Source organism: Ambystoma mexicanum, chromosome 5p (genome assembly GCF_040938575.1).
Source record: "Ambystoma mexicanum isolate Mex_15411 chromosome 5p, UKY_AmexF1_1, whole genome shotgun sequence".
Classification (NCBI taxonomy): Eukaryota; Metazoa; Chordata; class Amphibia; order Caudata; family Ambystomatidae; genus Ambystoma; species Ambystoma mexicanum.
Window position 1 is genome coordinate 288,477,036 of NC_090930.1, and position 15,250 is coordinate 288,492,285.

The following is a 15,250-nucleotide window of genomic DNA, read 5'->3' on the forward strand; positions in this document are numbered from 1 at the left end:
GTTGTAAATGGCCTCTGCCAGGAGCAAACAGGGAGGAGACTGCTCCTGGACTGCAGGGAGACAAAAAGAGGTGGACCCAAATAAGCATCTGTGGCTAAACATTAACAAAGAACATTTTTTTAAAGACTTATAACTTGCCAGTCAAAATTGTGAAAAATATAAAAATAACAAAGTTGTTCATTTAATTTCTGGCTGCACGTTTTAAGAGGCGGCAAAATCGTGTGACATGTTCTGGAAAGGAATAGCAAGAAATGTGATTTTACACAAAATGTATTTCCACTAGAATTATGAAACTTTATACACTCATGCCCATGTTAAACACGCACACTTGTAGAAATTTGTTTAAGAATTGGACACTGTGTTCCTAGTGAAAAGGGCAAAATTCTGTGAAAAGCAGAGACAAGATCCCACAGCTACGGGGTTTTGAGGAGTAGCTGCTATGTAAACTATGTAATCCATATATATGATTGTGATAGAGGTTGCACATGTAAATATGTATTGTGCCAAAAGTAGATTTTGTGTTCCAGGGGCTAGGGGTGCATTATCAGCCTGATAAAATCAGACCATAAAGGTGACACTCTGTTTCTCTCCTCCTATCAAGGCAGAGAGTAGACTCTGATCCAATCACCTGCCAAAATGGCAAGCTTAGGATAAACCAGCCCACACACCCCTTTATCATAGCATAAATAGAGACAGCTCACCACTCAAAAGGACAGACAGATTCAATCACTATCCTGATACTGACAGTGCACCCTGCTGCTGAACTTTACATCTTCCTTGCTCCAGACTCCAGAAACCTGGCAAAGCAGAAACCCATTGCATAGCTGAACCATTTTCAGCTAGGCCTCCAATTCCAGAACAGAACCCCACAAACCTAAGGAGAAGCATCATAATACAGCCGGGCTGTGCGGTACTGCTTGCCTAGTGAAAATAAATATCATCATAAACAAGAAGGGCAGATCCAGTCCAGTCCTGTGCCGTGCTGGGACCAGAATTCCTTGCAGAACCAGTCCAGTCCTGTGCTTTGCTGTGACCAGAGCGCCTTGCTGATCCTGCCCAGTCCGATGTGCCCAGCCGTCTGCCCCAAACCGGATCCCATTCCCTGACCAGAACCGGCGGTTCCATTTAAAAACTCTTTGTAAGTATAAATAGGAGAATTGTATCTCTACCATATGTATTTTGCATAGTCTAATCCCTATCTTAAACCCATTGTATCTTGTATTCAGAACCTGTATTGTTAGGAGTATTTTTTAATTGTCTGAATTCTCTATCCAAACCAGCCTATCCTTCCTCTACAACTAGTACTGTTAAAACTATCTTTGCGCTTATCTTTTCTCATCTGAAGAAGGCGAGTTTCCTCCGAAGGCAGTCATTCTCATCAAGTGACTGTGTTCCTGTGTGGTATTCGTTTTGTTCATAGTCATCCTCTAGTGTAAGAAACCCTTTTGTCATTTTAAAAGTACCTTACTGTTTTCCATTCTTACGCCTAACTTGAAAAAACGACCTCTACTAAAATGACTATAACTCCCTCAGTTTATAGGCTAGAAACTCAAACATCCACAGCTTTCAATCGCACCTAAAACCGCATTCCAAATCAATACAGTCCTCCCGTTATCACGAATATCGCGCAGTGAAAAGTTTGCCACAAATTTTCGTTTTGGGAAAATGTTACACTTGTAAAACAGCTTTTGATTGCTTCCAACTTGAATTTTAAGATTTCAAATTGTTTCTTGGTATTAAATCATTGCTTGTGTTTGTGTGCAACTATCCAAAGCGGCTCCCATAAGAATGTATAACAATTTCAGCAATTTTGACCATATATTGGGGCCGATTCATGGCACAAACGTGCGCCGAAAATCTTCGCGCAAGCAGGCGCAAGCAGGCGCAAGCAGGCACAAGCGGAATAAAACAGGCACACGCGCACGCGTGCGATTCAGGGAAGTCCCTGCGCGTGTACACCTCGGGATGTGCGCCAAACCCGTGCATGGCGCACAAGTCACTGCAACATCCCGAAAGGCGTGGGCGACGCGCACAGTGAAAGCGCACAACCTCGGCGCATACACCAGAAAGTGGGCGGGACACGGGGCGTAAGGCGCGGAATGAGGAACAACGCGTGAGAATTAAGGCGTAACTGGGGATGTACTGCAGGGAAGCAGATGGAACGCCCACACGCACTCGAACCACACGTATTCATGGAATCGAATAGGGCAAAGCCACGCACAGCCAAAGACACGCACAAGCTGGAACACGTCCGCCACACGAAGGCAGGTGGTAGAGTCCCAGCGCATCACAAAAGTGGCAACATACAGCAATTGGGCCTGTGCGAGCGGGGTACGTGTATTTCGGGGGCGCGCGGGAAGTTACACACGCGATTGAGAGGGGTACATGTATTTCGGGGGCGCGCGGGAATTACATACGCGATTGAGCGGGGTACGTGTATTTCGGGGGTGCGTGGGAAGTCACACACGCGATTGAGCGGGGTACGTGTATTACAGGGGTGCGCGGGAAGTCACACACGTGATTGAGCGGGGTACGTTTATTTCGGGGGCGCGCGGGAAGTTACACATGCGATTGAGCGGGGTACGTGTATTTCGGGGGTGCGCGGGAAGTCACACACGCGATTGAGCGGGGTACGTGTATTACAGGGGTGCGCGGGAAGTCACACACGCGATTGAGCGGGGTACGTTTATTTCGGGGGCGCGCGGGAAGTTACACACGCGATTGAGCAGGGTACGTGTATTCCAGGGGAGCGCGGGAAGTTCCACACGCGATCTCATCAGGGTACGTGTATTACAGGGGTGCGCCGGGAGCAGCACATGTGAATTGCACGTGTGGGTCCTCCCAGGTGTTCCCTCTACACCCTCCACGGCCCCTGCAGGTGGCTCACACCACAGGGGCCTACCCAGCACATGTCCTGCAGGCACCCCATCCACCATGGCCATGCCCACCAGCCAACCCACATGTCAACTTGCACTCCTGCCCACCAACGCATGTCCCCCTGCACCCCCAGCCACCAGGGGCACCCACCACCAGGCCCCCACCCATGTCCAACTCATGTTCCCCACCACCCCCACACCCCAGCAGTGCAGGGGCACCCACCACCAGGCCCCCACCCATGTCTCCCAGCACCCCCACCCCCCAGCCACCAGGGGCAGCCTCCACCAGGCCCCCACCCATGTCTCCCACCACCCCCACCCCCCAGCAGTGCAGGGGCAGCCTCCACCAGGCCCCCACCCATGTCTCCCAGCACCCCCACCCCCCAGCCACCAGGGGCAGCCTCCACCAGGCCCCCACCCATGTCTCCCACCACCCCCACCCCCCAGCACTGTGGGGCACCTGCCAGCAGGCCCCCACCCATGTCCAACTCATGTTCCCCACCACCCCCACCCCCCAGCACTGTGGGGCTCCTGCCAGCAGGCCCCCACCCATGTCCAACGCATGTTCCCCACCACCCCCACCCCCCAGCAGTGCAGGGGCAGCCACCACCAGGCCCCCACCCATGTCTCCCAGCACCCCCACCCCCAGCAGTGCAGGGGCAGCCTCCACCAGGCCCCCACCCGTTTCTCCCAGCACCCCCACCCCCCAGCCACCAGGGACAGCCTCCACCAGGCCCCCACCCATGCTCCCACCACCCCCACCCCCCAGCAGTGCAGGGGCAGCCTCCACCAGGCCCCCACCCATGTCTCCCACCACCCCCACCCCCCAGCAGTGCAGGGGCAGCCTCCACCAGGCCCCCACCCATGTCTCCCACCACCCCCACCCCCCAGCACTGTGGGGCACCTGCCAGCAGGCCCCCACCCATGTCCAACTCATGTTCCCCACCACCCCCACCCCCCAGCACTGTGGGGCACCTGCCAGCAGGCCCCACCCATGTCTCCCACCACCCGCACGCCCCAGCCACCAGGGGCAGCCTCCACCAGGCCCCCACCCATGTCTCCCACCACCCCCACCCCCCACTCCCCAGGGGCAGCCTTCACCAGGCCCCCACCCATGTCTCCCACCACCCCACCCCCCAGCACTGTGGGGCACCTGCCAGCAGGCCCCCACCCATGTCCAACTCATGTTCCCCAACACCCCCACCCCCCAGCACTGTGGGGCACCTGCCAGAAGGCCCCACCCATGTCTCCCACCACCCCCACCCCCCAGCCACCAGGGGCAGCCTCCACCAGGCCCCCACCCATGTCTCCCACCACCCCCACCCCCCAGCAGTGCAGGGGCAGCCTCCACCAGGCCCCCACCCATGTCTCCCACCACCCCCACCCCCCAGCACTGTGGGGCACCTGCCAGCAGGCCCCCACCCATGTCCGAATCATGTTCCCCACCACCCCCACCCCCCAGCACTGTGGGGCACCTGCCAGCAGGCCCCCACCCATGTCCAACTCATGTTCCCCACCACCCCCACCCCCCAGCACTGTGGGGCACCTGCCAGCAGGCCCCCACCCATGTCCAACTCATGTTCCCCACCACCCCCACCCCCCAGCACTGTGGGGCACCTGCCAGCAGGCCCCCACCCATGTCCAACTCATGTTCCCCACCACCCCCACCCCCCAGCAGTGCAGGGGCACCCACCACCAGGCCCCCACCCATGTCTCCCACCACCCCCACCCCCCAGCAGTGCAGGGGCAGCCTCCACCAGGCCCCCACCCATGTCTCCCACCACCCCCACCCCACAGCACTGTGGGGCACCTGCCAGCAGGCCCCCACCCATGTCCAACTCATGTTCCCCACCACCCCCACCCCCAGCACTGTGGGGCACCTGCCAGCAGGCCCCCACCCATGTCCAACTCATGTTCCCCACCACCCCCACCCACCAGCAGTACAGGGGCACCCACCACCAGGCCCCCACTCATGTCTCCCAGCACCCCCACCCCCCCAGTCAACAGTGGCAGCCTCCACCAGGCCCCCACCCATGTCTCCCACCACCCCCACCCCTCAGCAGTGCAGGGGCACCCACCACCAGGCTCCCACCCATGTCTCCCAGCACCCCCACCCCCCAGCCACCAGGGGCAGCCTCCACCAGGCCCCCACCCATGTCTCCCACCACCCCCACCCCCCCAGTCACCAGGGGCAGCCTCCACCAGGCCCCCACCCATGTCTCCCACCACCCCCACCCCCCAGCAGTGCAGGGGCACCCACCACCAGGCCCCCACCCATGTCTCCCGTTAGGGAGAATTCTCTGTTTAGGCTGAATTTCCTAACCTAGTGAGTCCCCCAGCAGCTTTGCTGGATTTCTGGAGTTTGTTTTTTCCATCCTGCCAAGAGTGTGACCCTTTTCCTCTCACTCTTGGACATGTATGTGTGTGATTCCTTTGAATTGTCAATGTGTTCGATGGGCTATGGGGTCTTTTACTCCATAGGGTCTCATAAGTTTTCTATGTGTGTCACTCTGCACCCTACGTGTCGTGACACGGGGGCGCCCTAGCAGGTCCCCCCACCATAGACTCCATACCCGGGGACTGACTACTGTCTCCCCGGGCATGTAAAGTCACCATTGGCTTTACTAGACCTAAATTTGCTAACAGAACTAGTACCAACCATCTTATTGTGGACGTGCTAGTAGGGGTAATACGATTACTCCTGGATCTGTTACTCGAGGGGGCACTGTCCCGTCCCCCCTCGTCGAGCTTTGGCTGGTGGCAGTGGAAACTACTTGTTATGTTCGGCCCCGAGCATAACCCTATGGGATTCGTCCCATTGTTGAGGATTGATACTGTTTTTCGTTAATCTCCAACGTACCACCGATCTACTTATCTTAAATAGGTTTATCGAGTGGTATTTTCTGCCAGAACTCGGGTTGTAAAATGGCGTCTGTGTTTTTTCTCTGTGACTCCTAAACCAAAGGTTGAGCCCTTTGTTCCACTTTTGGCGGGCCTCTGGACAGAGACCCTCCAAAGTGGCGCCAATTCTGTCTGGGTTACCTCAGGGGTGTGGGAGGGGGTTTAGACACCCTGGACCGAGTTGCCTTGCCAACTCAGGTCGCACTCTGAAGTGATTGGCCCAGGTGGTGAGCCTTCGCGCTCACCACTTAGCATGTGTTGATTGACAAGCTAGGCTGAATGAATGGGGGACGTCTGCATAAAAGCAGGGCTTTGGGACTGGATCTTCAGGAAGTCGCCACTGGACCTAAAGAATCCGACGAGGGTAACGCTGAGTCGACCTGCACGACAACACCTCCGGTGAAGCCCTGCGGGATCGTCTCACAATCTCCCGACGACAGAAGAGATCTCCCTGCCGGAGAGGCTCTTTCCCTGGCTGGTGGGAACAACCAGTCTTCTTCTTCTTTGTGCTTTTTGGTCGCCCAGGACGCAGTGGTCGAATTGCCCGTGCAGAGCACCCGGCAACCGGATAGCCACTACTCCTGCACCGTGATCGAAAGGTGGTGCCTTGTGACGGAGCACTCCGCGGCTGGTTTCTTCCCTGGTGGTGCACCGGACATCTTCTCTTCGACGACGAGAGCATCTCTTCTCTTGGCCAAGACCCGTCGTGCATCCACCACCAGGAACAACTGCCCCCGTCGGAGCTGTCTTCCACAACAAGGTACCGTAACCGCCTGGCTTCCCTTTTCGATCGGTTCGTGTGAGGTATCTGATTCCTCTCCGTTCCGTTGGGTTGCCTCCAAGCTTTATTCACTCTTTGTTCTGAACTGGTTCAACCTGTCGCTAACCAAATTGCTAAACAAGACTTGAATGCATCATCCGTAGAGACTTTCCAGGACATCGTGCCTTGCCTCTCACCGAGTGGGCCTGGCCGCCGAACTGTATGATCTAGTGTGATTAATGCCTTCTTGCCTTGCATTTTTACCCGCTTCAGTACGAACCGTGTTGACTTCATTACCTGCCTTTCTCTTCCCTCCCTTCCTCACTAAATATTCGAGTGTCATCTGGGTTGAGGTATACACCTCTGTCTGAAAATAAGTGGTGCCGTAGAACCTAGAGTTGTCGATATTGTGTTTCGGGGGATTGAGCTTTATTCCATTCTGCAGAGTAATTGTATTTTGAGTTGTTTGCCGTGATTCGCTTTAGTATTTTTCATAGACGTTCTGTTATCAATAAATAACTTACTATCTTTATACTAAAGCCTGGTTGCGTGTTTACTCGTTTTGCTGCGAAGAATTACCCTATATTGTATACTCCCTATACTGACCAACTTTTCTTGAGAGAAGTCTGACTGCTCAGCCACAGCTACCAATTGAATCTGTGTGGTACAGACTGCTACCAAGTGGGTTCATCGCAACACCTGTAGTCCTAAATCTTTTGCAGTGGTCCCAGAGGGAACTGCACAGGTTTCCGCCTAACACTGGTGGCAGCGATGGGATTAGTATCGAGTATACAGTTTAGAGTGTTTTTCGACGCTGTAGGACGACTAACCACAAAACTTTACAAAAGCAACTTTCAAAAAACATGTCTACGATGGAAATTTACAGCCAAGAGTCTTTGTCGGATAAAAATACTGAGAGTCTGCGAGCTCTCTGTAGACAAGAGAGTCTTCCTGTAAAAGGCAAGAAGTTAGAACTAATAGAGAGATTGCTGGCGAACCAAAGTCTGGGTACTGGTTCAGAGGAACCAAACTCTCCAGCAACTGTAGATAACAGTAATGGTGTTGATCTGAATCGTAATTCTGATGATAGCGATGAAGAGGCTGACGAGGACGGCGAGGCTAACGAAACTGTCTCACCTGTTCCTCTACCTGCCTTACCAACTGTGCCTACGGGGCCCATACCAGGTCCCACAAGTAACCCTGCTTATTTTGAACTTGAAAAAATGAAGCTCGAATTAGAATATAAACGGTTCTTGGCTCAAGCTGAACGAAACCAAGAGCTCGAGTTCAGACGAATGAATGCCCAGGCTGAGCAGAAACAAGCTGAGTTAAGACTCAGGGAAATAGAGCTTAATCATGAGTTACAAATGAAAAAGTTGTCTAGCGAAAATGCTTCTCTCTCCTCTGGTTCCTCTAGGAGCTCCAGTCCCAAAAGACCCCGGATGCCGAAGGAATTAGTGGGTATGTACGAACCGAGATTGGATGTGTTGGATTGGTTGAAACTGTTTGAATACAATCATGGGCTCCAGGACATCACCGGGAATGCGTTGCTTCCCTGGTTGTTCTCTAGGCTTCCTCCTGTTGCGACTGATGTGGTAATGGAATTGGGGGAGGTGGATAAGACGGATTACGAAAGTGTGAAACTAGCTTTGATAGCTAGATTCGGGAAGACCCCTTCCCAGTATCTTAAGAGGTTTAGAACCCTCAAAAAGCATGATGGTACCCCTTGGGCTACCTGGGTGAGTGAAGGGTTGAAAAACTTAGAGGGATGGATTAAGGGTTACAAAGTTGACACTTACAAGGGTATGCGAAATCTTTTTATGTTGGAGTCGATTTATGATGCCTGTTCTCCTGAGCTCAGACAGCACTTGGCTGATTCGAAGGAATTAGATTCCAGGGCTCTAGCTAAGGCTGCTGACTTGTGGGTTGCCAACAGGGCTACTCACAAGGATTCTGGGGCAACTCAGAAAAAGGACGAGGGAAAACAGCCTAAAAAAGACTCAAAGGAGAATTCGAATAACTCACATTCCAAAGAGGGCCCCAAACAAAACCAGAAGGGTAAGCCACCGGGAAAACCACAGCAGAATAGTGTGTCTTCTGGTGCCAAACCGGAAGGAGGTCAGAACAAGCCACCATTCCAGAAAGCATTCGGGAAATGCTTTGTTTGTGGCTCGACTGATCACGTGAAAGGAGATCCCAGATGTAAGGGTAAACCTTCAGGGGTCCAGCTTGCCTCCTTAGCCTTCGCTCCAGAGGAGGAAGTCCAAATGGCAAGTGGAAACTTTCTACTGCTAGCTGACGAACCCATTGGAGTCTCAGCCAGCGTTTCATTAGTATCTCTGGGGTTGTGGGAACAACAGAATTTAGATGTCTATAATTCTATCCCCGATAATACTAAAGAGTATTATAAGGACAGTGTCCAGGTGAATGGTCAGGAGACGCCTGCCATTAGGGACACTGGGGCCAGCATAACTGTGGTGGATAAATCGTTTTTTCAGGCTGAGGATGTTGCTAAGGCACCCAAACGCCTCACCAAGTTAGCTGGAGGGCCTGTGCAGATGCTTCCCCAATTACCAGTTCTCATCCAGTGTAACGACATGACTGTAAAGATACCTGTCAGCATACAGAGTGAGGTACCAGGACGCGTACTGTTGGGTAACGATTTGAAAACTCTCGGAGTTGTATCGCATACTCCCAGACCTCCTAGTAAATGGTTACAGGAGCTAACCAGACCTGCAAGAGAGAGGACCCTGCGCGGTACTCTCGGGGAGATGATGAAGAAAGAAATCACTCCTGCTCCATTGGAAATGGCGGCCGCTGTCTCTAGGAACACAGAAGTCAAAGGGAAACCTAAAACTTCTAAACCGAAACCAACAGCCCACATTCCGATGCAGCCGACACGGACTTCCCCGCGGTTGTCCAACGTCACACCCGTAACTCCACCTCCAGCTGAGGCTGAGGGGGAAGTACAACCCTGTATGGTAGAATTAGACTCTGAAGAAGAGCTAATGGAAGGCCAGGAACTCATTGGAGATCTGGATCCTGTTGACCATCCTGAGCTGCAGTCGTTACTGGCAGAAGGTGGACCCAGCAGGGCAGACTTCAGTAAGGGACAGAGAGAATGTCCAACTCTGGAAGGTCTTCGCCGTCAGGCAGAAACTCAGGCTGAAGGGCAAGAGCCTGGGAAACATAGGTTGCACTGGGAAGATGGCCTCTTCTATAGTGAACCGACCGAGTCTGCACCTGGAGACTACAAACGCCTTGTAGTACCCCAAGAGAACAGACCACAGTTCTTGCAGTTAGCCCACGAGATTCCTTTGGCTGGTCACTTGAGTTTCAAGAAGACTAAGGAAAGGCTCTCACTCTACTTCTATTGGCCAAAAATGGGGGCCGAAGTAGAAAAACACTGCAGAAGCTGCCATACCTGCCAGATCTCTGGTAAGGTTGGGTCCAAGAATGTGGCACCGTTAGTGCCTCTTCCCGTTGTGGGAGTCCCATTTGAGAGAGTAGGGATTGATATCGTTGGTCCCCTTGATCCTCCAACCTCCTCAGGCAACAGGTTTATACTTGTTGTAGTAGACCATGCTACTAGGTATCCTGAGGCAATTCCTATGAGGACTGTTACAGCTCCGGCTGTGGCTAAGGCCCTCCTTGGTATTTTTACTAGGGTCGGATTTCCTAAGGAAGTTATCTCTGACAGGGGGTCAAATTTTATGTCCCACTACATGAAAGCCATGTGGAAAACCTGCGGGGTAACTTACAAGTTCTCAACGGCTTACCACCCACAAACCAATGGGTTGGTAGAACGGTTCAACCGAACCATGAAGAGCATGATAGGTGCTCTAGAGGAACCCCTTAAACGTAAGTGGGACCTTCTATTGCCATGCCTTCTTTTTGCTTATAGAGAAGTCCCTCAGGAGGGAGTAGGCTACTCTCCCTTTGAACTGCTCTATGGTCATCCCGTCAGAGGTCCATTGGCCCTGATTAAGGAGGGGTTGGAGAGTGCTACTTCCCCCAAGCCAATCAGAGTGACTGACTACGTGATAGGTCTCCGGAGGAGAATGTCGCACCTGATGACAGAAGCAAGCGATAACTTGAAAGCTGGACAAGCATTGGTCAAGCACTGGCACGATCAAAAGGCTAACATGGTTGAGTTCGCTCAAAACCAGCTTGTTCTTGTTATGATCCCCACAAGGCAGAGGGCCTTGCAAGATAAATGGATGGGACCCTACCGAGTAGTGGGTAAGCTCGGTGAGGTTAACTATCTGGTGGACTTGGGCAACCCCAAGGAGGCTCCGACAGTCTTTCACACCAACCGACTTAAAGCGTATGTCTCACGACCTGACGTAGGAGCGTTGCTTCTAGCATCGGCCGAGGAAGAAGAAGAGAGTGAAGCTCTTCCGGATCTCCTCAGAGGCTTACCGTTAGATGAAAAAATTGAAGGAGTAAATCTCTCCTCCAATCTGACACCCGAGCAACAAGAAGAGTGCAAGTCTATGTTGAATCAGTTTGCCTCTCTGTTCTCGCTCTCACCAGGCTTGACCCCTTGGGGCCAGCACGAGATACTCACTGGTGACTGTCTGCCTGTCAAAAGCAGAGGATATCGCATGTCAGAAAACGTAAGAACCCACATCAAAGGTGAGGTCAGCAAGATGCTTGATCTCGGGGTAATAGAGCCCTCTACTAGTCCATGGTCTAGCCCAGTTGTGTTAGTACCAAAGGCCGGATCTAAAGAACTTAGATTCTGCGTGGATTATAGAGCTCTTAACGCAGTCACCACGACTGATGCCCACCCTTTGCCAAGAACAGATGAGTTGGTGGATAAACTTGGCGCCGCCAAGTTCCTCAGCACATTTGACTTGACGTCAGGCTATTGGCAAATAGCCCTGACCAACCATGCCAAGGAGAAAACTGCATTTTCTACCCCCGTTGGTTTATACCAGTTTACGGTAATGCCTTTCGGACTAAAAAATGCACCTGCTACGTTTCAACGGATGGTAAACCAGGTTCTAACCGGGATGGAGGACTTCTGCATGGCATACTTGGATGACATAGCAGTGTTCAGCAATTCCTGGGACGAACATGTAACCCATCTGAGAGATGTTTTGCAGGCTCTTGGACGAGCCAATCTGACCATAAAGGCGAGTAAATGCCAAATTGGACAGAGTAAGGTAGTCTACCTTGGGCATGAGGTAGGCGGTGGAGAAATAAGGCCTTTGCTCAGTAAGATTGAAGCTGTGCAAAATTGGACAACACCGACTACTCAGACTCAGGTGAGAGCCTTCCTAGGCCTCACCGGGTATTACAGGAATTTCATAGAGAACTATGGGACCATAGCTTCTCCACTGAATGTCATCTCCTCGCCCAAATTCCCTAAAAAGGTTAAATGGAACGAGGAGTGCAATCAGGCTTTTGAAAACCTGAAAAAGGCTCTTTGCCAAGCCCCAGTACTCAGAGCTCCTGATTACCGCCAACACTTCATTGTGCAGACAGACGCTTCCAATGTAGGGATAGGTGCCGTACTCAGTCAACTGGATGGGAAAGGTAGGGAGCACCCCATTTGCTACATCAGCCGCAAGCTGAAGGATCCTGAAACAAGGTGGGCAACAATCGAAAGAGAATGCTTTGCTATCGTGTGGGCTCTGAAGAAGTTTAGGCCGTACTTGTATGGTTCTACTTTTGTTATTCAGACTGACCACCAACCCTTGAGATGGTTAATGCAAATGAAAGGGGAAAACCCAAAACTACTGAGATGGTCGATCTGCCTGCAAGGGTTCGATTTCACCATTGAGCACAGGTCAGGGTGTCACCACCAAAATGCTGATGGTCTCTCTAGGATGTATATCATCGACTAGAGGTATGAGATTCATCCAGGAGTGGATTAAATCCTCCTGTCCCTTAGTCTGGGGGGGGCGAGTGTTAGGGAGAATTCTCTGTTTAGGCTGAATTTCCTAACCTAGTGAGTCCCCCAGCAGCTTTGCTGGATTTCTGGAGTTTGTTTTTTCCATCCTGCCAAGAGTGTGACCCTTTTCCTCTCACTCTTGGACATGTATGTGTGTGATTCCTTTGAATTGTCAATGTGTTCGATGGGCTATGGGGTCTTTTACTCCATAGGGTCTCATAAGTTTTCTATGTGTGTCACTCTGCACCCTACGTGTCGTGACACGGGGGCGCCCTAGCAGGTCCCCCCACCATAGACTCCATATCCGGGGACTGACTACTGTCTCCCCGGGCATGTAAAGTCACCATTGGCTTTACTAGACCTAAATTTGCTAACAGAACTAGTACCAACCATCTTATTGTGGACGTGCTAGTAGGGGTAATACGATTACTCCTGGATCTGTTACTCGAGGGGGCACTGTCCCGTCCCCCCTCGTCGAGTTTTGGCTGGTGGCAGTGGAAACTACTTGTTATGTTCGGCCCCGAGCATAACCCTATGGGATTCGTCCCATTGTTGAGGATTGATACTGTTTTTCGTTAATCTCCAACGTACCACCGATCTACTTATCTTAAAAAGGTTTATCGAGTGGTATTTTCTGCCAGAACTCGGGTTGTAAAATGGCGTCTGTGTTTTTTCTCTGTGACTCCTAAACCAAAGGTTGAGCCCTTTGTTCCACTTTTGGCGGGCCTCTGGACAGAGACCCTCCAAAGTGGCGCCATTCTGTCTGGGTTACCTCAGGGGTGTGGGAGGGGGTTTAGACACCCTGGACCGAGTTGCCTTGCCAACTCAGGTCGCACTCTGAAGTGATTGGCCCAGGTGGTGAGCCTTCCCGCTCACCACTTAGAATGTGTTGATTGACAAACTAGGCTGAATGAATGGGGGACGTCTGCATAAAAGCAGGGCTTTGGGACTGGATCTTCAGGAAGTCGCCACTGGACCTAAAGAATCCGATGAGGGTAACGCTGAGTCGACCTGCACGACAACACCTCCGGTGAAGCCCTGCGGGATCGTCTCACAATCTCCCGACGACAGAAGAGATCTCCCTGCCGGAGAGGCTCTTTCCCTGGCTGGTGGGAACAACCAGTCTTCTTCTTCTTTGTGCTTTTTGGTCGCCCAGGACGCAGTGGTCGAATTGCCCGTGCAGAGCACCCGGCAACCGGATAGCCACTACTCCTGCACCGTGATCGAAAGGTGGTGACTTGTGACGGAGCACTCCGCGGCTGGTTTCTTCCCTGGTGGTGCACCGGACATCTTCTCTTCGACGACGAGAGCATCTCTTCTCTTGGCCAAGACCCGTCGTGCATCCACCACCAGGAACAACTGCCCCCGTCGGAGCTGTCTTCCACAACAAGGTACCGTAACCGCCTGGCTTCCCTTTTCGATCGGTTCGTGTGAGGTATCTGATTCCTCTCCGTTCCGTTGGGTTGCCTCCAAGCTTTATTCACTCTTTGTTCTGAACTGGTTCAACCTGTCGCTAACCAAATTGCTAAACAAGACTTGAATGCATCATCCGTAGAGACTTTCCAGGACATCGTGCCTTGCCTCTCACGAGTGGGCCTGGCCGCCGAACTGTATGATCTAGTGTGATTAATGCCTTCTTGCCTTGCATTTTTACCCGCTTCAGTACGAACCGTGTTGACTTCATTACCTGCCTTTCTCTTCCCTCCCTTCCTCACTAAATATTCGAGTGTCATCTGGGTTGAGGTATACACCTCTGTCTGAAAATAAGTGGTGCCGTAGAACCTAGAGTTGTCGATATTGTGTTTCGGGGGATTGAGCTTTATTCCATTCTGCAGAGTAATTGTATTTTGAGTTGTTTGCCGTGATTCGCTTTAGTATTTTTCATAGACGTTCTGTTATCAATAAATAACTTACTATCTTTATACTAAAGCCTGGTTGCGTGTTTACTCGTTTTGCTGCGAAGAATTACCCTATATTGTATACTCCCTATACTGACCAACTTTTCTTGAGAGAAGTCTGACTGCTCAGCCACAGCTACCAATTGAATCTGTGTGGTACAGACTGCTACCAAGTGGGTTCATCGCAACACCTGTAGTCCTAAATCTTTTGCAGTGGTCCCAGAGGGAACTGCACAGGTTTCCGCCTAACATCTCCCAGCACCCCCACCCCCCAGCCACCAGGGGCAGCCTCCACCACGCCCCCACCCATGTCTCCCACCACCCCCACCCCCAGCAGTGCAGGGGCAGCCTCCACCATGGCCCCCACCCATGTCCAACTCATGTTCCCCACCACCCCCACCCCCCAGCACTGTGGGGCACCTGCCAGCAGGCCCCCACCCATGTCCAACGCATGTTCCCCACCACCCCGCCCCCCAGCAGTGCAGGGGCAGCCTCCACCAGGCCCCCACCCATGTCTCCCAGCACCCCCACCCCCCAGCCACCAGGGGCAGCCTCCACCAGGCCCCCACCCATGTCTCCCACCACCCCCACCCCCAGCAGTGCAGGGGCAGCCTCCACCATGGCCCCCACCCATGTCCAACTCATGTTCCCCACCACCCCCACCCCCCAGCACTGTGGGGCACCTGCCAGCAGGCCCCCACCCATGTCCAACGCATGTTCCCCACCACACCCGCCCCCCAGCAGTGCAGGGGCAGCCTCCACCAGGCTCCCACCCATGTCTCCCACCACCCCCACCCCCCAGCACTGTGGGGCACCTGCCAGCAGGCCCCCACCCATGTCCAACTCATGTTCCCCACCACCCCCACCACCCAGCAGTGCAGGGGCACCCACCACCAGGCCCCCACCCATGTCT